Source organism: Heptranchias perlo, unplaced genomic scaffold (genome assembly GCF_035084215.1).
Source record: "Heptranchias perlo isolate sHepPer1 unplaced genomic scaffold, sHepPer1.hap1 HAP1_SCAFFOLD_407, whole genome shotgun sequence".
Taxonomy (NCBI): domain Eukaryota; kingdom Metazoa; phylum Chordata; class Chondrichthyes; order Hexanchiformes; family Hexanchidae; genus Heptranchias; species Heptranchias perlo.
The window spans coordinates 73,738-95,589 of record NW_027139419.1 but is presented as its reverse complement, the minus strand read 5'-3'; the positions used below and the strand labels follow the sequence as shown (position 1 = coordinate 95,589).

Below are 21,852 nucleotides of genomic sequence, written 5' to 3'. Positions count from 1 at the left end.
TTAAACAAAGCTGTTTCACTTTAATCCTCACTCCAGCCAATAGGTGACCCAGCTCCGTCACACTCACTGGTTCTCAGTGTCTGCAGTTATTGGTTTATATTAAAACTAATAAAAGGCGGTAACGATTGATTCTGGGCAGTGTGGTCCTGATGATCAGGGATCCAGAGTCTAGACCTGGTGTTGTCTGAAAGGATCTTTTGATTGTCTGTAATTTCTGAATGTTGCAGTAAATCAGTGCGTTTATAATCAGATAATGAATAATATCCTTAATCCCTCAAACTCCAGTGTGTTTTATTTAATCAGTGAGCTTTTCAATCGAGGCCGAGATTTAACGGGAAAATCCCATCACAAGATTTATTTTTATCTCGATCAGAATCCTGGGAGTTGAGTTGAAATCTTCATCTCATCGAAATCGAGATAAAGTCTCAAATCCAGGCACTCGGATTGGATTAGTCAGAGTGCGGGGATTGGCTGTTAATGGGCAGTGTGAGTCTGAGGATTGGGCTCGAAGGTCAGGAGCAGAACCTGGTCCAAAATCCATTGATTTTATTTCTCTCCCAACAGGGAGCTGATGTCAGAAGGAGGAGATGATCAATGGGAGAGAGAGTCTTGTCAGGACACAGTCATCACATTGGGTCCCAGTACTGACTGATCAGCGAATAAGGACAACTGTCTGACACAGAGAACAGCTGGGGGAAAACAGCTGGAATTCAAACACCTGGAACATCTGCAAACACAGCCGGGGAAAACAGCTGGAACCATAACACCTGCACATCTGCAAACACTGTTGTGGAAAAACAGCTGGAATCCTAACACCTGACACATCCGCAAACACAGCTGAGAAAACCAGCTGGAACCCCAACATCTGGAATATCTGCAAACACCGCTGGGGAAAAACATCTGGAATCAGTGTCCATTCAAAGTCGGATCGTCACAGAACGTTCACACCAGACCTCAGAGTGGAGACCCCCCTGAATCACCCCCAGACGGACCGAGATCACCCCCTCTCTGAGCGAGGGTCCAGTTGGAGCAGAGACCCCCCTGAATCACCCCCAGACAGACCGAGATCACCCCCTCTCTGAGCGGGGTCCAGTCGGAACGATGCGTCTGTCCGGTTTGTTGCTCCTTCAGGCCCTTTGGACAGCCCTGTCTGTCTCCACACAGCACTTCCCGTCCTGGGGTCACTACGACCTGTGTAAGACTCAGATTCACTGGGACCAGGGGAGGAGTTGGGATTACATGGCCTGCCAGCCCGAGGCGGAGCTGGTCAGCAGGTTCCTGAGGGTGAGGTTGGATCCCCCCAACAGTACGTGTGGAGAGACCCCGGAGATGTACTGCACGCTGGTGAGTAGAAGCCTTTCACACCCAGTCTCTGTTGTGTGTCACGCTGGGAATGGACGGTCACTGAATGGCCTTTATCAAAGTGAGTCATTACAGAGAATTACAGAGAATGTACAGCACAGAAACAGGCCATTCGGCCCAACTGGTCTATACTGGTGTTTATGCTCCACACGAGCCTCCTCCCACCCGACTTCATCTCACCCTATCAGCATATCCTTCTATTCCTTTCTCCCTCCTGTGTTTATCGAGCTTCCCCTTAAATCCATCTACACTATTCACCTCAACCACTCCTTGTGGGAGTGAGTTCCACATTCTCACCACTCTCTGGGTGAAGAAGTTTCTCCTGAATTCCCTATTGGATTTATTAGTGACGATCTTATATTTATGGCCCCGAGCAGGTGAATATGTCCAATTGTGTCTCTGAACACTGTCCAATATCTCCAGTGGGGGAATATGTCCAATTATATTTCTGGACACCACTGATTTATTATAATGTTCTGTCTCTCTGGGGCTGCTGGGAGACTTGTCATTTTCTGAAGATCCAATTTAACCCAAAAGGCAACAGACTCGATCCTGATTGGCTTTGCTGTAATCTCCCCGAGTCTGACAATCTGATCTGATTGGGTTTCCGTACGATATAAACTGTCCTGTAATGAAGTCATTGAGATGTAAATTCAGGACTGTTTCTAAACATTAATTATCCTCTCGTTGAGTTAATCATCTCCTCAGGACAACTGGTTCCTTCATCAATGTTAGAGGGAAAACTCCTGAATTAATAATCCGTCATAAGTTTCACCAATAATTAAAACTGTATAATTTATTGCAGAACATGTAGTTTATCAGAGGGAATTATTCTCCAGGTCAATTAGTAATCTGTTATAACAATAATACGACTCTTTGAGGTAAATCTTACACCAGTCCCATATTCCACTAGTCCGGTCTCACTGGGTCCGGACAGTGTTTCACACACAGTGACACCCGGTCCGGTCTCACTGGGTCCGGACAGTGTTTCACACACAGTGACACTGTCGGAGGGTCAGTACTGAGGGAGCGCTGCACTGTCGGAGGGTCAGTACTGAGGGAGCGCTGCACTGTCGGAGGGTCAGTACTGAGGGAGCGCTGCACTGTCGGAGGGTCAGTACTGAGGGAGCGCTGCACTGTCGGAGGGTCAGTACTGAGGGAGCGCTGCACTGTCGGAGGGTCAGTACTGAGGGAGCGCTGCACTGTTGGAGGGTCAGTACTGAGGAAGTGCTGCACTGTCGGAGGGTCAGTACTGAGGGAGTGCTGCACTGTCGGAGGGTCAGTACTGAGGGAGCGCTGCACTGTCGGAGGGTCAGTACTGAGGGAGCGCTGCACTGTCGGAGGGTCAGTACTGAGGGAGCGCTGCACTGTTGGAGGGTCAGTACTGAGGAAGTGCTGCACTGTCGGAGGGTCAGTACTGAGGAAGTGCTGCACTGTCGAAGGGTCAGTACTGAGGGAACGCTGCATTGTCGGAGGTGCTGTCTTTTGGATGAGACGTTAAACCGAGGTCCCATCTGCCCTCTCGGGTGGACGTGAACGATCCCAGAGTTACTATTTCGAGGAAGAGTCGGGGAGTTCTCCCCGGTGTCCTGGCCAATATTTATCCCTCAACCAACATCAAAAACAGATGATCTGGTCATTTATCTCATTACAACAGTGACTACACTTCAAAAAGTACCTCATTGGCTGTAAAGCGATTTGGGACGTCCTGAGGATGTGAAAGGCGCTATAGAAATGCAAGTTCATTCTTTCTTTCTTCACAGCCAATGAAGGACTTTTTTTGAAGTGTAGTCACTGTTGTAATGTGGGAAACGCGGCAGCCAATTTGCACACAGCAAGATCCCACAGACAGCAATGTGAGAAATGACCCGATAATCTGTTTTAATGATGTTGGTTGAGGATAAATATTAACTTCCTGCCGCCATATTGGGACCTTAGTTGGCCGGTTTACGCCTGAGAAACGGAGCCTTGTTGTTCGGCCGGTATCTCGTAGTTTGTATATTTTTTATTCTGTAACTGTGTTTTTTACTCGTATCCTCGCTCCTTCTCTCCCAATCTGTTCCCTCTCCTGAACTTCTGTTCTCTGATTCTGTTCTCTGATTCAGTATTCAATGTGAGTGGGTGAGTGAGACGGAAAGACTGCAGGGTGAGAATGGATTCAGACTCTGGCTGTAGTGTTGGTGCAAAGACAGCAATTCCTGCACAGATGCTGCAGATTTTAAAATTCTCATCCTCGTGTTCAAATCCCTCCATGGCCTCTCCCCTCCCTATCTCTGTAACCTCGTCAACCCTACAACTCTCCGAGATCTCTGTAACCTCATCAACCCTACAACCCTCCGAGATCTCTGTAACCTCGTCAACCCTACAACCCTCCGAGATCTCTGTAACCTCCCCCAACCCAACAACCCTCCGAGATCTCTGTAACCTCATCAACCCTACAACCCTCCGAGATCTCTGTAACCTCGTCAACCCGACAACCCTCCGAGATCTCTGTAACCTCGTCAACCCTACAACCCTCCGAGATCTCTGTAACCTCCCCCAACCCTACAACCCTCCGAGATCTCTGTAACCTCATCAACCCTACAACCCTCCGAGATCTCTGTAACCTCCCCCAACCCTACAACCCTCCGAGATCTCTGTAACCTCCCCCAACCCAGCAACCCTCCGAGATCTCTGTAACCTCGTCAACCCTACAACCCTCCGAGATCTCTGTAACCTCCCCCAACCCTACAACCCTCCGAGATCTCTGTAACCTCGTCAACCCTACAACCCTCCGAGATCTCTGTAACCTCGTCAACCCTACAACCCTCCGAGATCTCTGTAACCTCGTCAACCCTACAACCCTCCGAGATCTCTGTAACCTCCCCCAACCCTACAACCCTCCGAGATCTCTGTAACCTCGTCAACCCTGCAACCCTCCGAGATCTCTGTAACCTCGTCAACCCTACAACCCTCCGAGATCTCTGTAACCTCCCCCAACCCAACAACCCTCCGAGATCTCTGTAACCTCCCCCAACCCGACAACCCTCCGAGATCTCTGTAACCTCCCCCAACCCTACAACCCTCCGAGATCTCTGTAACCTCCCCCAACCCTACAACCCTCCGAGATCTCTGCGCTCCTCCAATTCTGGCCTTTTGTCCATCCCCGATTTTCTTCACTCCCCCATTGGCGGCCGTGCCTTCAGCTGCCTGGGCCCTGAGCTCTGGAATTCCCTCCCTCGACCTCTCCGTCTCTCCACCTCTCTCTCCTCCTTTAAGATGCTCCTTAAAACTTACCTCTTTGACCAAGCTTTTGGTCGCCTGTCCTAATATCTCCTTCTATGACTCGGTGTCAATTTTTGTTTGATAATCGCTCCTGTGAAGGGCTTTGGGAAGTTTTACTCCATTAAAGGCGCTATATAAATGCGGGTTGTTGTTGTGGTGATATCATGTTTGGATCCAGTGGTGTCGAGGTTCTGTTACAGGACGAGGAATCAGAGAATGTAACTTCAAATCCCACCCGGACAGTTTGAGAATTTGAGTTCAGTTTAAAAAATCTGGAAATAAAAATCTGGTCTCAGTAAAAGTGACCATGAAACTGTCGGATTGTCGTAAAAACCCAACTGGTTCATTAATGTCCTTGAGGGAAGGAAACCTGCCGTCCTTACCCGGTCTGGGCCGATATGTGACTCCAGTCCGAGGGCCGAGAGGCCCTTTAATATCGGGGCCCAGGTTTTTAAATCTCTGCATTTTTAAAAAATCTTTTCCTGTGAGCTGTAAAATCACACTGAACAAAGAGCCAATGATGGACGTGTTTCTCTAAAGTGTGGGAGCTCAGGTTCGAGTTCAGATAATGGGCTATATTTATATAAAAGGCCGCGGTTTCACCCAGTCTGACTCACATTCTGGGCTCCACTTCCTGCAATATCACTAATTTTACCAAAGTCTCTCGACAGCAGAATGAAGGGGTTACGATCAATATTTCAGCATCTCCAGGACATGATGTTCAATGTCAGCTGACCAACTGAATCCATGGCCTTGTTACTGATTATATCGCTCACCTTCTCTCCCCGGAAAGTCTGTTAATAATTGATGTAAAGTTGCTTCTCCAGAGAACAAAACATGGTTGAGGTTTGATTGAAATACTGAGGGGACAGTGTGAGGAGACGGGAGGGGAGTATTGGTGAGTGAAGCAAACACTGTCGGGAACATCGGAACAGCAGGAGGCCATTCAGCCCCTCGAGCCTGTTCCGCCATTCAGTTGGATCATGGCTGATCTGTATCTTAACCCCATTTACCCTCCTTTGCTCCGTATCCCTCGATACCCAACAAAAATCGATCGATCTCAGTCTTGAAAGCTCCAGTTGACCCCCAGCATCCACAGCCTTCTGGTGGAGAGAGTTCCAGATTTCCACTCCCCTTTGTGTGAAGAAATGCTTCCTGACATCACCCCTGAACGGCCGAGCTCTAATTTTAAGATTATTCCCCCTTGTTCTGGACTCTCCCACCAGAGGAAATAGTTTCTCTCTATCTACCCTATCGATTCCCTTTATCATTTTAAACACCTCGATCAGATCTCCCTCAATCTTCTAAACTCGAGGGAATACAAGCCTGGTTTATGCAACCTGTCCTCATAATTTGACCCATTAAGCCCCGAGTGTGCACTGTCAGTGTGCACGTGTTTCAGTCCGAGCAGTCCGGGCCCGCATGCAGCAAGACCTGGACAACATACAGGCTTGGGCTGATAAGTGGCAAGTAACATTCGCGCCAGACAAGTGCCAGGCAATGACCATCTCCAACAAGAGAGAGACTAACCACCTCCCCTTGACATTCAACGGCATTACCATCGCCGAATCCCCCACCATCAACATCCTGCGGGTCACCATTGACAACAGATAATCTTTCCAACTGCCAGGCGGCCTTCGAGACACATGACAACGCAAAATCGTCGAGCAGAAATTGATAGCCAAGTTCCGCATCCATGAGGACGGCCTCAACCGGGATCTTGGGTTCATGTCACGCTACACGTAACCCCACCAGCAGGAAAAAAAGTTATCTGTTTCTTACAACGGGTCATTCTCTGTCTTTCTCTTCCTTTTGGATGTTTCTCTCTCTCTGTCTGTCTTTTGTTCTGGCCGTTTGTATATTTGGTGGTCCTGTAGGTAACATCTCTCTGTCTGAACGCTTTGATTGCCTTGACAACGGGCAGTTGGAAAGATTATCTGTCATCACCAGGTATTGTTCTCTGACTATAAATGCGGTAACCTTCCATGGAATCCCACATTTACCTGACGAAGGAGAAAGCCTCCAAAAGCTTGTGATTTTCAAAAAAAACAGTTGGACTATAACCTGGTGTTGTAAGATTCCTTTCATCTTTAAACCGGGCCAGGTTTCCACTTTAAAGGAGTGATGATCCTTTGTTGCTGGGTTTATTACCCAGTGGGTCAGCATTGAGGAGTGGGGCTGTGGACAGAAGCAGGATTGACTGCCGTTTGCTTGTTAATACACGGCCCGTTCTCTGCCCGTTCACCCTTCGACCTCCCGCTGACCTCGTGCCCAGAGTCCACCTTCAGTTCGATTTGGTTCGCGGGTCGATAAACGTGTGTGAAAAGGAGACGGGGTAATGTCTGGGCTCACCCTTTCCCTCCTGCATTTTCAGGGTTTCTTTCCACTCACAACAACAACAACCTGCATTTATATAGCGCCTTTAACGTAGTAAAACGTCCCAAGGTGCTTCACAGGAGCATAAATCAGACAAAAATTGACACCGAGCCAAAGAAGGAGATATTAGGAGAGGAGACCAAAAGCTTGGTCAAAGAGGTAGGTTTTAAGGAGGGTCTTAAAGGAGGAGAGAGAGGGGGAGAGGCGGAGAGGTTTCGGGAGGGAATTCCAGAGCTCAGGGTCTAGACAGCTGAAGGCACGGCCGCCAATGGTGGGGTGAAGGAATTGGGAGATGGACAAGAGGCCAGAATTGGAGGAGTGCAGAGATCTCGGAGGGTTGTTGGGCTGGAGGAGGTTACAGAGATAGGGAGGGGTGTGGGGCTGGAGGAGGTTACAGAGATAGGGAGGGGCGTAGGGCTGGAGGGGGTTACAGAGATAGGGAGGGGCGTAGGGCTGGAGGAGGTTACAGAGATAGGGAGGGGCGTAGGGCTGGAGGGGGTTACAGAGATAGGGAGGGGCGTAGGGCTGGAGGGGGTTACAGAGATAGGGAGGGGCGTAGGGCTGGAGGGGGTTACAGAGATAGGGAGGGGCGTAGGGCTGGAGGAGGTTACAGAGATAGGGAGGGGTGTGGGGCTGGAGGGGGTTACAGAGATAGAGAGGGGTGTGGGGCTGGAGGAGGTTACAGAGATAGGGAGGGGTGTAGGGCTGGAGGGGGTTACAGAGATAGGGAGGGGTTTAGGGCTGGAGGGGGTTACAGAGATAGGGAGGGGTGTAGGGCTGGAGGAGGTTACAGAGATAGGGAGGGGTTTAGGGCTGGAGGGGGTTACAGAGATAGGGAGGGGTGTGGGGCTGGAGGAGGTTACAGAGATAGGGAGGGGTGTGGGGCTGGAGGAGGTTACAGAGATAGGGAGGGGTGTGGGGCTGGAGGAGGTTACAGAGATAGGGAGGGGTGTGGGGCTGGAGGAGGTTACAGAGATAGGGAGGGGTGTGGGGCTGGAGGGGGTTACAGAGATAGGGAGGGGTGTGGGGCTGGAGGGGGTTACAGAGATCGGGAGGGGTGTGGGGCTGGAGGAGGTTACAGAGATAGGGAGGGGTTTAGGGCTGGAGGGGGTTACAGAGATCGGGAGGGGTGTGGGGCTGGAGGAGGTTACAGAGATAGGGAGGGGTTTAGGGCTGGAGGGGGTTACAGAGATAGGGAGGGGTGTGGGGCTGGAGGAGGTTACAGAGATAGGGAGGGGTGTGGGGCTGGAGGAGGTTACAGAGATAGGGAGGGGTGTGGGGCTGGAGGAGGTTACAGAGATAGGGAGGGGTGTAGGGCTGGAGGGGGTTACAGAGATAGGGAGGGGTTTAGGGCTGGAGGGGGTTACAGAGATAGGGAGGGGTGTGGGGCTGGAGGGGGTTACAGAGATAGGGAGGGGTGTGGGGCTGGAGGTGGTTACAGAGATAGGGAGGGGTGTAGGGCTGGAGAGGGTTACAGAGATAGGGAGGGGTGTAGGGCTGGAGGGGGTTACAGAGATAGGGAGGGGTGTAGGGCTGGAGGAGGTTACAGAGATAGGGAGGGGTGTAGGGCTGGAGGAGTTTACAGAGATAGGGAGGGGCGTAGGGCTGGAGGGGGTTACAGAGATAGGGAGGGGCGTAGGGCTGGAGGGGGTTACAGAGATCGGGAGGGGCGTAGGGCTGGAGGGGGTTACAGAGATAGGGAGGGGGGCGAGGCCATGGAGGGATTTAAACAAGTGGATGAGAATTTTAAAATCGAGACGTTCCCGGACCAGGAGTCAATGTCGGTCAGCGAGCCCAGGGGTGATGGGTGAACGGGACTTGGTGCGAGTTAGGATACGGACAGCAGAGTTTTGGATGAGCTGAAGTTCACGAGATGGGCAATGTTACGGAGGTGGAAGTCGGCGGTCTCGGTGATGGAGCCGATAAGATTGTTTATTTCGTTCTTCCCGACCAAAAGGCATCAGTTAATTCCCACCGATCTTGGTGTTGAAAATAGAATATTCCCCAGGCTCTGTAATCCCCAATTTGATTAATCTCTGGCACCAGATCAATGTCATCGTCTCCAATTCCACTTTAGAGCCAATTTGCTAATTGATTTGAGTGTTTCTTGTGCTACAAAGCAAAAGGTCACAGAGGAAGGAAATCGGGGATGGACAAGAGGCCAGAATTGGAGGAGCGCAGAGATCTCGGAGGGTCAAAGGAGGTTACAGAGATAGGGAGGGGTGTAGGGCTGGAGAGGGTTACAGAGATAGGGAGGGGTGTAGGGCTGGAGAGGGTTACAGAGATAGGGAGAGGTATAGGGCTGGAGGGGGTTACAGAGATGGGGAGGGGTGTAGGGCTGGAGGAGGTTACAGAGATAGGGAGGGGTGTAGGGCTGGAGGGGGTTACAGAGATAGGGAGGGGCGAGGCCATTGGTGGGATTTGAAGAAGAAGAAGAGAATTTTAAAATCAGAATTAAAATCACTGATGATTGAAATCCGAATGATTGAAGCTTTGCCACAAGTGCTGATCGATACTGAATCATTTATAGTATTGAAAAGGTCACTGGGTAAATACTGAGAGAGGAATTAAAAAGTGTCCGAGAGCAGGAAAACAGGACCATCGAAAACCAGCCCCAATTGGGGCCGAAATTCAGCCCCGGCAAAACGGGCCAAACACTCGCCTCCTGAGTTAAAATCCCCGTCTCTAATAGAATGGGACCGGGGATGAGGGACTTCAGGTGTGGAGAGACTGGAGAAGCTGGGATTGTTCTCCTTAGAGCAGAGAAGGTTAAGGGGAGATTTAACAGAGGTGTTCAATATGATGAGGGATTTTCACAGAGTAGAGAGGGAGAAACTGTTTCCAGTGGTGGGAGGGTCGGTAACCAGAGGACACAGATTTAAGGGAATTGGCAAAAAAGCCAGGAGGGAGATGAGAATTTTTTTAAGCAGCGAGTTGTTCTGATCTGGAATGTGCTGCCTGAAAGGGCGGTGGAAGCAGATTCAATAATAACTTTCAAAAGGGAATTGGATAAATACTTGAAAAGGAAACAATTGCAGGGCTGTGAAAGAAAGGAAGACAGAGAGACTTGTGTTTCTGTAGCACCTTTCAGGACCTCAGGATGTCCCAAAACTTCACAGCAAATTCAGTAACTTTTGAAGTGTTGTCACTGTTGTAATGTAGGAAAAGCGGCAGCCAATTTGCGCACAGCAAGATCCCACAAACAGCAATGAGATAAATGACCCGATAATCTGTTTTAGGTGTTGGTTGAAGGATAAATATTGACCGGAGAGAATGGGATCTTTTACGTCCACCTGAGAGGGCAGACAGGACCTCAGTTTAATGTCTCATCCAAAAGACGGCACCTCCGACAGTGCAGCATTCCCTCAGTACTGCCCTGGGGATGTCGGCCTAGATTATGGATCTCAAGTCTCTGGAGTAGGTCTTGAACCCACGACCTTCTGACTCAGAGGTGAGAGTGCTGCCCACTGCGCCAGTATAACCCCGTGCTGTGACCCCCAATATTCTGATTGTTTGTTTAACAGCCTGGGAACATTGTGCTGATGGTTTCAGTGACCTGTCCACTAAAACCCCGAGATCTCTCTCCTGCTCCAACACCTCAAGTACATTCCCATTTTGCACATAATCCACATCAACCTTCCCTCTGCCCAATCTCATGACCTTACATTTCTCTGTATTAAACTGGATTTGCCATTTCTCCGCCCATTGATCGAACTTGTCAAGATCCTTTTGAATTTGTTCCCATTGATATTCATCATTTTCCACTGCTCCCAAGTTGGTATCGTCCGAAAATTTGGACACAATTCCTTCCTCTAAATCATTTATAAAAATTATAAACAGCGGCCCGACACTGAACCTTGTGACACTCCCCTGGTAACTGTCGGCCAATCAGAGACCTGCCCATCCCCCACGACTCATTATCTACCAATCATATCCCAATCCAGTTTAATCCATTCCCATCTGTCCCGTGGGCTTGGACCTTATGTTGTTGCCTATTATTTGGGATGTTGTTAAATGACTTCCTGAATCCTGGGTAGACAACATCCACCGTCTCCCCCGATCTACTCGGTCTGTCATCTCCTCAAAGAAATCCAATCAATAAGCCAAGCACCACCTCCCATTGTCTCGAATTAGCTCATGTCTCACAAGATGACCCTAATATTATCCCTCCCAATCCGTTCAAACACTTTCCCAACACTGGAAGTAAAGCTTGTGGGTCTGTGATTCGATGGTTCATCCCTCGTCCCTTTCTGGGACTCACATTTGGGATTTTCTTTTTTTTAATTTATTCGTTCATGGGATGTGGGCATCGCTGGCGAGGCCGGCATTTATTGCCCATCCCGAATTGCCCTTGAGAAGGGGGTGGTGAGCCGCCTTCTTGAACCGCTGCAGTCCGTGTGGTGAAGGTTCTCCCACAGTGCTGTTAAGAAGGGAGTTCCAGGATTTTGACCAGCGACGATGAAGGAACGGCGATATATTTCCAAGTCGGGATGGTATGTGACTTGGAGGGGAACATGCAGGTGGTGTTGTTCCCATGTGCCTGCTGTTCTTGTCCTTCTAGGTGGTAGAGGTCGCGGATTTGGGAGGTGCTGTCGAAGAAGCCTTGGCGAGTTGCTGCAGTGCATCCTGTGGATGGTACACACTGCAGCCACAGTGCGCCAGTGGTGAAGGGAGTGAATGTTTAGGGTGGTGGATGGGGTGCCAATCAAGCGGGCTGCTTTGTCCTGGATGGTGTCGATCTTCTTGAGTGTTGTTGGAGCTGCACTCATTCAGGCAAGTGGAGAGTATTCCATCACACTCCTGACTTGTGCTTTGTAGATGGTGGAAAGGCTTTGGGGAGGTCAGGAGGTGAGTCACTCGCCGCAGAATACCCAGCCTCTGACCTGCTCTTGTTGCCACAGTATTTATATGGCTGGTCCAGATAAGTTTCTAGTCAATGGTGACCCCCAGGATGTTGATGGTGGGGGATACTGCGATTGTAATGCCGTTGAATGTCAATTGGAGGGTGGTTAGACTCTCTCTTGTTGGAGATGGTCATTGCCTGGCACTTGTCAGGCGCGAATGTTACTTGCCACTTATCAGCCCAAGCCTGGATGTTGTCCAGGTCTTGCTGCGTGCAGGCTCGGACTGCTTCATTATTTGAGGGCTTGCGAATGGAACTGAACACTGTGCAATCAACAGCGAACATGCCCATTTCTGACCTTATGATGGAGGGAAGGTCATTGATGAAGCAGCTGAAGATGGTTGGGCCTAGGACACTTCCCTGAGGAACTCCTGCAGCAATGTCCTGTGGCTGAGATGATTGGCCTCCAACAACCACTTCCATCTTCTTTTGTGCTACGTATGACTCCAGCCACTGGAGAGTTTTCCCCCTGATTCCCATTGACTTCAATTTTACTAGGGCTCCTTGGTGCCACACTCGGTCAAATGCTGCCTTGATGTCAAGGGCCGTCACTCTCATCTCACCTCTGGAATTCAGCTCTTTTGTCCATATCTGATCCTCTGGGATTTGGTCCGAGTCTCGTCAACTCTGAAAAATATCCACAAGACTCTCAATCGTTTGTGTCGATTCCTTCAGACCCCTGGGATGAAACGTATCAGATCCAGGAGCCTCATCTCCCTTGAGCTTCAACAACCTCCCCAACATGTCCTCTCCACATTTCCCCATCCACATTCACCTTTAAACTGGACCCCAATTCTGACCTTTCTCCCCCCATTTCTTTTGTAAACATTGTTAAAAAACGAACGGTTAGAAGCTTCAGCAATTTCTCTATTTCCGGACGTGACCTCCCCATCGTCACAGTTTGTGACTGTGTGTAAATTTCAGGCTCCCGGTCAATGACTGACTTTATTGTGATTGGATTGTTTTGTGTCTGTAACCGTGCGGAGTCTGCTGTGTGACGGAGTCACGCCAGATGGGAGAAGAATGTGGTATTTCTGTTTGTCTGGGATTGGTTTGATGGCCGTCCATAGGAATTACTGGAGGGGAAAAGCCCGAGGTCGATCTCGTTCACCTTCTACCATCCTGGTAATCACATGATCCAATGGAAATGGAGTTATTGACCAATCACAGCAATCAATCTCTATCAATGAGTCTCCAACAGACCCAGACATGAGGTGAGGAAAACCCCCAGTGGGGGAGAGCTTTGGGAACCATAGGTCCAAATTCCCCTGTTCCTCCCGAGCCTGTTACACTCAGCACACGTCATGTCTCAAATTACTCAGATACTGGATCACAAAATATTATTTCTGAATGAAATCGATGTAATTTGTATTTGAGTGAATCAATACTAACTGTTCCCACCGTCTCCCTGGGGAACCTGTTCCATAGATTGACCACTCGCTCACTGAAATATTGTTCCCACAGATAAGTTTTGAATTGACCCCCCTTCGAGCGCAGGCCGTGTCCTCGGGTTCTACTGTTCTGGACAAGGTGAAACAGCTGGTCATGGTCGACATTATCCAGTCCCTTTGGAATCCTAAACACAGCAATCAGATCACCTCTCAACCTTCTCTTTCCCAGTGAGAATATTCCCAATTGACATAATCGCTCCTCATAATCCAATCCCTCCATCCCCTCAATCATTCTGGATCCTTTCAATAGCTGCAATATCCTTTTTGTACTGTGGTGACCAGAACTGCCACGGTGTTCTAACATCTGTACACAGTGTTCTAGCATCTGTACACGGTGTTCTAACATCTGTACATGGTTATTCGAAGATCTGTACACGGTATTCTGTGAACTGTGCACTGTATTCTATGAATTGTACACTTTATTCTCCGTGCGGTCGCACCAATGATTTATAAAGTGACGGGATTACCTCACTATTTTGCTCCCTTTAAATTCACTCACTGTCCATGAGTTTGAAGGAGGATGTGGTTAACCAGGAATCCTTGTCTCAGCGAATTCTCTACCTGTGTTGTGAGGTTTGCTCGAACTGTCGACTTAAAGGGAGGAACATCACTACTTCTGGAGAAACACAGTCTGTGTGACTCACTCGGCTAAAAGTCTGACAGCCAATTATTTCTAAATCCGAGCACCAATTATGAAAATCCCAGCGAGTCTCGACAGCTGGTGAATGTTAACGGGAAGTGTCGGCTTCTCTTCTTTGAGCTGAGTCAAGTGATTCAGTTCCGTGTTCTCCAGAAATTTCTCCCAGAAAAGGGGTCCGGTGATGTGGTGATTTTGTTACAAACATGGAAATGACGGGCAGGAAAGGACCAGCTGGTCCATCAAGCCTGTTATTGGCCGAATAATCCAGAGATCGTGAGTTCAAATCCCACCGTGGGCAGTTTGAGAATTTGCATTCATAGAATCGTAGAATTTTACAGCAAAGAAGGAGGCCATTTGGCCCATTGTGCCTCTGCTGGCTCTTTGAAAGACCGATCCAATTAGTCCCACTCCCCTGCTCTTTCCCCATAGTCCTGTAAATTTTTCCTCTCAAGTATTTATTCAATTCCCTTTTGAAAGTTATTATTGAATCTGCTTCCACCGCCCTTTCAGGCAGCGCATTCCAGATCAGAACAATTCGCTGCGTTAAAAAATTTCTCCTCATCTCCCCTCTGGTTCTTTTGCGAATTACCTTAAATCTGTGTCCTCTGGTTACCGACCCTCCTGTCAATGGAAACAGTTTCTCCTTATTTACTTCATCAAAACCCTTCATGATTTTGAACACCTCGATTAAATCTCCCCTCAACCTTCTCTGCTCTGAGGAAAACAATCCCAGCTTCTCCAGTCTCTCCACATTATTGAACTCCCTCATCCCTGGGACCATTCTAGTAAATCTCCTCTGCACCCTCTCCAAGGCCTTGACATCCTTCCTAAAGTGCGGTGCCCAGAATTGGACACAATTCTCCAGCTGAGGCCTGACCAGTGATTGATAGAAGTTTACCATAACTTCCTTGTTTTTGTCCTCACTGCCTCTGTTTATAAAGCCCAGAATCCCGTATATTTTTATTCAGTTTAAATAAATCTGGAAATAAAAATCTGGTCTCAGTAAAAGTGACCATGAAACTGTCGGATTGTCGTAAAAACCCAACTGGTTCACTAATGTCCTTTAGGGAAGGAAACCTGCCGTCCTTACCCGGTCTGGGCCTATATGTGAGTCCAGTCCCACACCAACGTGGTTGACCCTTAACCTCCCTCTGAAGTGGTCGAGCAAAACACTCAGTTTGTATCAAACCCGCTCCCAGTGGTTCAAGAAGAAGGCCCAGCACCACCTTCTCAGGGCGACTAGGGATGGGCAATAAATGCCGGCCTTGCCAGCGACGCCCACATCCCCAGAATCAATTTAATAAATGAACAATGTTTTAAGTCCACATCTTCCCAGGGAGCTCGATGGGATTCTAAGCGTCGAAATTTAATTACAGAGAATCTGAGCTGGTGGAAATGAATGTTTGTTCAAGTTAATAAAACCCAGAACTCTGCACCTGGTGTTTGTGTTTAAACATTTCAGTAATGAGCCGAGCACAGGGAGGTTTCAAGAGAACGGAAACCTGACTGGAGAAAGAATGAGAATCTCCAGCAAATATTAAACAAGCAGGAGGCCATTCAGCCCCTCAAACCTGTTACATCGGAACAGGACCAGGCCATTCAGCCCCTCGAGCTTGTTACATCGGAACAGGAGGAGGCCATTCAGTCCCTCGAGCCTGTTCCGCCATTCAATTAGATCATGGCTGATCTATATCTAAATTCTATTTACCCGCCTTTGCTCCGTATCCCTCGATACCCAAGAAAAATCTATCGATCTCAGTCTTGAAAGCTCCAATTGACCCCCAGCATCCACAGCCTTTTGGGGGAGAGAGTTCCAGATTTCCACTCCCCTTTGTGTGAAGAAATGTTTCCTGACATCACCCCTGAACGGCCGAGCTCTAATTTTAAGATTATTCCCCCTTGTTCTGGACTCTCCCACCAGAGGAAATAGTTTCTCTCTATCGACCCTATCAAATCCTTTTTTATCATTTTAATCACCTCGATTTGATCATCCCTCAACCTTCCAAACTCGAGGGAAACAAAACAAGTTTTGCAACCTGTCCTCATAATTTAACCCTTTTAGCCCCGGTATCATTAACAGCAATGTGATAATGAGCAGATAATCTGTTTCAGTGATGTTGGTTGAGGGATTAATATTGACCTTGACACCGGGGTGAACTCCCCATCTCTACTTCAAATAGTGGCCGTGGGATCATTTACGCCCAATTGAGAGGGCAGACGGGGCCTCGGTTTAATGTCTCATCTGAAGGACGGCACCTCTGACAGTGCGGCGCTCCCTCAGTACTGACCCTCCAACTGTGCAGCACTCCCTCAGTACTGACCCTCCGACAGTGCAGCACTCCCTCAGGACTGACCCTCCGACAGTGCAGCACTCCCTCAGTACTGACCCTCCGACGGTGCAGCACTCCCTCAGTACTGACCCTCCGACAGTGCAGCACTCCCTCAGTACTGACCCTCCGACAGTGCAGCACTCCCTCAGTACTGACCCTCCGACAGTGCAGCACTCCCTCAGGACTGACCCTCCGACAGTGCAGCACTCCCTCAGTACTGACCCTCCGACGGTGCAGCACTCCCTCAGTACTGACCCTCCGACAGTGCAGCACTCCCTCAGTACTGACCCTCCGACGGTGCAGCACTCCCTCAGTACTGACCCTCCGACAGTGCAGCACTCCCTCAGTACTGACCCTCCGACAGTGCAGCACTCCCTCAGTACTGACCCTCCGACAGTGCAGCACTCCCTCAGTACTGCACTGCGAGTGTCGGCCTGGATTATGTACTCGAGTCTCTGGAGTGGGCCTTGTACCCATGACCTTGCCTGTCTGTCTCTATCTGTGTTTATAATTAAATATGAATGTGGGCAATACAGAGAACGGGAAACAGAGAATAACAGGAGACGGCCCCGAGACTCCTCATCATTCAAACTGGTCGATAGAAAAATCCATCCCCTGATGACAGGGTCACAAGGTCAGTCAGTCATTACCTCAACATCTGGAAACAGCCTCTTAAAACACCGTCCGGTTAGAATCAGGTCTGTGTGCAGCTGCTGACGGACTCACTCCATAAATATCTTGGAATGTTTTCATATACACAGAGTGTTTTTATAATTCATTCCTGGGATGTGGGCGTTGCTGGCAAGGCCGGCATTTATTGCCCATCCCGAGTTGCCCCTTGAGAAGGTGGTGATGGGCCTTCTTCTTGAACCGCTGCAGTCCGTATGGTGAAGGTTCTCCCACAGTGCTGTTCGGTCGGGAGTTCCAGGATTTTGACCCAGTGACGATGAAGGAACGGCCGATTTTTGTCCAAGTCGGGATGGTGTGTGACTCGGAGGGGAACTTGGAGGTGACGGTGTTCCCATGCACCTGCTGCCCTTGTCCTTCCAGGTGGTGGAGGTGGTGGGTTTGGGAGGTGTTGTCGAAGAAGCCTTGGCGAGTTACTGCAGTGCATCCTGCAGATGGGACACATGGCAGACACGGTGCGCCAGTGGGGGAGGGAGTGGGTGTTTAAGGTGGGGGAGGGAGTGGGTGTTTAAGGTGGGGGAGGGAGTGGGTGTTTAAGGTGGGGGAGGGAGTGGGTGTTTAAGGTGGGGGAGGGAGTGGGTGTTTAAGGTGGGCGAGGGAGTGGGTGTTTAAGGTGGGGGAGGGAGCGGGTGTTTAAGGTGGGGGAGGGAGTGGGTGTTTCAGGTGGGGGAGGGAGTGGGTGTTTAAGGTGGGGGAGGGAGTGGGTGTTTAAGGTGGGGGAGGGAGTGGGTGTTTCAGGTGGGGGAGGGAGTGGGTGTTTAAGGTGGGCGAGGGAGTGGGTGTTTAAGGTGGAGGAGGGAGTGGGTGTTTAAGGTGGGGGAGGAGTGGGTGTTTCAGGTGGGGGAGGAGTGGGTGTTTAAGGTGGAGGAGGGAGTGGGTATTTCAGGTGGGGGAGGGAGCGGGTGTTTGAGGCGGGGGAGGGAGCGGGTGTTTGAGGCGGGGGGAGGGAGCGGATGTTTGAGGCGGGGGGAGGGAGCGGGTGTTTGAGGCGGGGGGGAGCGGGTGTTTAAGGCGGGGGAGGGAGTGGGAGTTTAAGGCGGGGGAGGGAGCGGGTGTTTAAGGCGGGGGAGGGAGCGGGTGTTTAAGGCGGGGGAGGGAGCGGGTGTTTAAGGCGGGGGAGGGAGCGGGTGTTTAAGGCGGGGGAGGGAGCGGGTGTTTAAGGCGGGGGAGGGAGCGGGTGTTTAAGGCGGGGGAGGGAGCGGGTGTTTAAGGTGGGGGAGGGAGCGGGTGTTTAAGGCGGGGGAGGGAGTGGGTGTTTAAGGTGGGGGTGGGAGCGGGTGTTTAAGGTGGGGGAGGGAGCGGGTGTTTAAGGCGGGGGTGGGAGCGGGTGTTTAAGGTGGGGGAGGGAGCGGGTGTTTAAGGCGGGGGTGGGAGCGGGTGTTTAAGGTGGGGGAGGGAGAGAGTGTTTAAGGCGGGGGTGGGAGCGGGTGTTTAAGGCGGGGGAGGGAGTGGGTGTTTAAGGTGGGGGAGGGAGCGGGTGTTTAAGGTGGGGGAGGGAGCGGGTGTTTAAGGCGGGGGAGGGAGTGGGTGTTTAAGGTGGGGGAGGGAGCGGGTGTTTAAGGTGGGGGAGGGAGCGGGTGTTTAAGGTGGAGGAGGGAGTGGGTGTTTCAGGTGGGGGAGGGAGCGGGTGTTTGAGGCGGGGGAGGGAGCGGGTGTTTGAGGCGGGGGGAGGGAGCGGATGTTTGAGGCGGGGGGAGGGAGCGGGTGTTTGAGGCGGGGGGGAGCGGGTGTTTAAGGCGGGGGAGGGAGTGGGAGTTTAAGGCGGGGGAGGGAGCGGGTGTTTAAGGCGGGGGAGGGAGCGGGTGTTTAAGGCGGGGGAGGGAGCGGGTGTTTAAGGTGGGGGAGGGAGCGGGAGTTTAAGGCGGGGGAGGGAGCGGGTGTTTAAGGCGGGGGAGGGAGCGGGAGTTTAAGGCGGGGGTGGGAGCGGGTGTTTAAGGCGGGGGAGGGAGCGGGTGTTTAAGGCGGGGGAGGGAGCGGGTGTTTAAGGCGGGGGAGGGAGCGGGTGTTTAAGGCGGGGGAGGGAGCGGGTGTTTAAGGTGGGGGAGGGAGCGGGTGTTTAAGGCGGGGGAGGGAGCGGGTGTTTAAGGCGGGGGAGGGAGCGGGTGTTTAAGGTGGGGGAGGGAGCGGGTGTTTAAGGCGGGGGAGGGAGCGGGTGTTTAAGGCGGGGGTGGGAGCGGGTGTTTAAGGTGGGGGAGGGAGCGGGTGTTTAAGGCGGGGGAGGGAGCGGGTGTTTAAGGCGGGGGAGGGAGCGGGTGTTTAAGGTGGGGGAGGGAGCGGGTGTTTAAGGCGGGGGAGGGAGCGGGTGTTTAAGGCGGGGGTGGGAGCGGGTGTTTAAGGCGGGGGAGGGAGCGGGTGTTTAAGGCGGGGGTGGGAGCGGGTGTTTAAGGTGGGGGAGGGAGAGAGTGTTTAAGGCGGGGGTGGGAGCGGGTGTTTAAGGCGGGGGAGGGAGCGGGTGTTTAAGGTGGGGGTGGGAGCGGGTGTTTAAGGTGGGGGAGGGAGCGGGTGTTTAAGGCGGGGGAGGGAGTGGGTGTTTAAGGTGGGGGAGGGAGCGGGTGTTTAAGGTGGGGGAGGGAGCGGGTGTTTAAGGTGGGGGAGAGAGTGGGTGTTTAAGGTGAGGGAGGGAGTGGGTGTTTAAGGTGGGGGAGGGAGTGGGTGTTTAAGGTGGGGGAGGGAGTGGGTGTTTAAGGTGGGGGAGGGAGTGGGTGTTTAAGGTGGGGGAGGGAGTGGGTGTTTAAGGTGGGGGATGGGCTGCCGATTGAACGGACTGCTTTATCCTGGATGGTGTTCAGGTTCTTGATTGTTGCAGCTTCACATCCACTTCCTGTCGTGTACAGATGCATCGAGCCACATAAGGAGATATTAGGACAGGTGAAGAGGTAGGTTTTAAGGAACATCTTAAAGGAGGAGAGAGAGGTGGAGAGGTTTAGGGAGGGAATTGCAGAGTTTAGGGCCTCGGCATCTGAAGGCACGGCCGCCAATGGTGGAGCGATTAAAATCGGGGATGAATAAGAGGCCAGAATTGGATGAACGTAGTGGACCAGTGATCCCGAGGCCTGGACCGGTGATCCCAAGAGTCATAGAGTTGTACAGCACGGATAGAGGCCCTTCGGCCCATCGTGTCCGCGCCAGCCATCAAGCCCAGTCTAATCTAATCCCATATTCCAGCATTTGGTCCGTAGCCTTGTATGCTATGGCATTTCAAGTGCTCATCCAAATGCTTCTTGAATGTTGTGAGGGTTCCTGCCTCCACAACCCTCTCAGGCAGTGAGTTCCAGACTCCAACCACCCTCTGGGTGAAAAAGTTCTTTCTCAAATCCCCTCTAAACCTCCCGCCTTTTACCTTGAATCTATGTCCCCTTGTTATGGAACCCTCAACGAAGGGAAAAAGCTCCTTAGTATCCATCCTATCTATGCCCCTCATAATTTTGTACACCTCAATCATGTCCCCCCTCAGCCTCCTCTGCTCCAAGGAAAACAAACCCAATCTTCCCAGTCTCTCTTCATAGCTGAAGCGCTCCAGCCCTGGTAACATCCTGGTGAATCTCCTCTGCACCCTCTCCAAAGCGATCACATCCTTCCTGTAGTGCGGTGACCAGAACTGCACACAGTGTTTTATACAGCTCCATCATAACCTCCTTGCTCTTATATTCTATGCCTCGGCTAATAAAGGCAAGTATCCCATATGCCTTCTTTACCACCTTATCGACCTGTTCCGCCGCCTTCAGGGATCTGTGAACTTGCACACCAAGATCCCTCTGACCCTCTGTCTTGCCTAGGGTCCTCCCATTCATTGTGTATTCCCTTGCCTTGTTAGTCCCTCCAAAGTGCATCACCTCGCACTTTTCCGGGTTAAATTCCATTTGCCACTGTTCCGCCCATCTGACCAACCCATCTATATCGTCCTGCAGACTGAGGCTAGCCTCCTCGCTATTTACCACTCTACCAATTTTTGTATCATCAGCGAACTTACTTATCATACCTTTTACATTCATATCCAAGTCGTTAATGTAGACCACAAACAGCAAGGGCCCCAGCACAGATCCCTGTGGTACCCCACTGGCCACAGGCTTCCAGTCACAAAAACAACCTTCGACCATCACCCTCTGCCTTCTGCCACTAAGCCAGTTTTGTATCCAAAGTGCCAAGGCACCCTGGATTCCATGGGCTCGTACCTTCTTGACCAGTCTCCTGTGCGGGACTGGAGGAGGGGAGAGAGAGGGTACCCATTGGAGGAGGGGAGAGAGAGAGAGGGTACCCATTGGAGTAGGGGAGAGAGAGAGAGGGTACTCATTGGAGGAGGGGAGAGAGAGGGAGGGTACCCATTGGAGGAGGGGAGAGGGAGGGTACCCATTGGAGGAGGGGAGAGAGAGGGAGGGTACCCATTGGAGGAGGGGAGAGAGAGGGAGGGTACCCATTGGAGGATGGGAGAGAGAGGGAGGGTACCTATTGGAGGACGGGAGAGAGAGGGAGGGTACCCATTGGAGGACGGGAGAGAGAGGGAGGGTACCCATTGGAGGAGGGGAGAGAGAGGGTACCCATTGGAGGACGGGAGAGAGAGGGAGGGTACCCATTGGAGGAGGGGAGAAAGAGGGTACCCATTGGAGGAGGGGGAGAGAGGGAGGGTACCCATTGGAGGAGGGGAGAGAGGGAGGGTACCCATTGGAGGAGGGGAGAGAGGGAGGGTACCCATTGGAGGAGGGGAGAGAGGGAGGGTACCCATTGGAGGAGGGGGAGAGAGGGAGGGTACCCATTGGAGGGGAGGGGACAGAGAGTATTCCTGATATTGGGATCTGAAGGAACGATTTATCGCTGATAGTTTGACAGAAGCATGAGATTGAG

The 21,852-nt window shown here is 51.3% G+C and overlaps 1 pseudogene; it reads left to right on the top strand.

Annotated features, from left to right (window-relative positions):
• Positions 1-941: 941 nt before the first annotated feature.
• Positions 942-21,852, top strand: part of LOC137312246 (netrin-G1-like) — a 46,217-nt pseudogene continuing 25,306 nt past the window's right edge.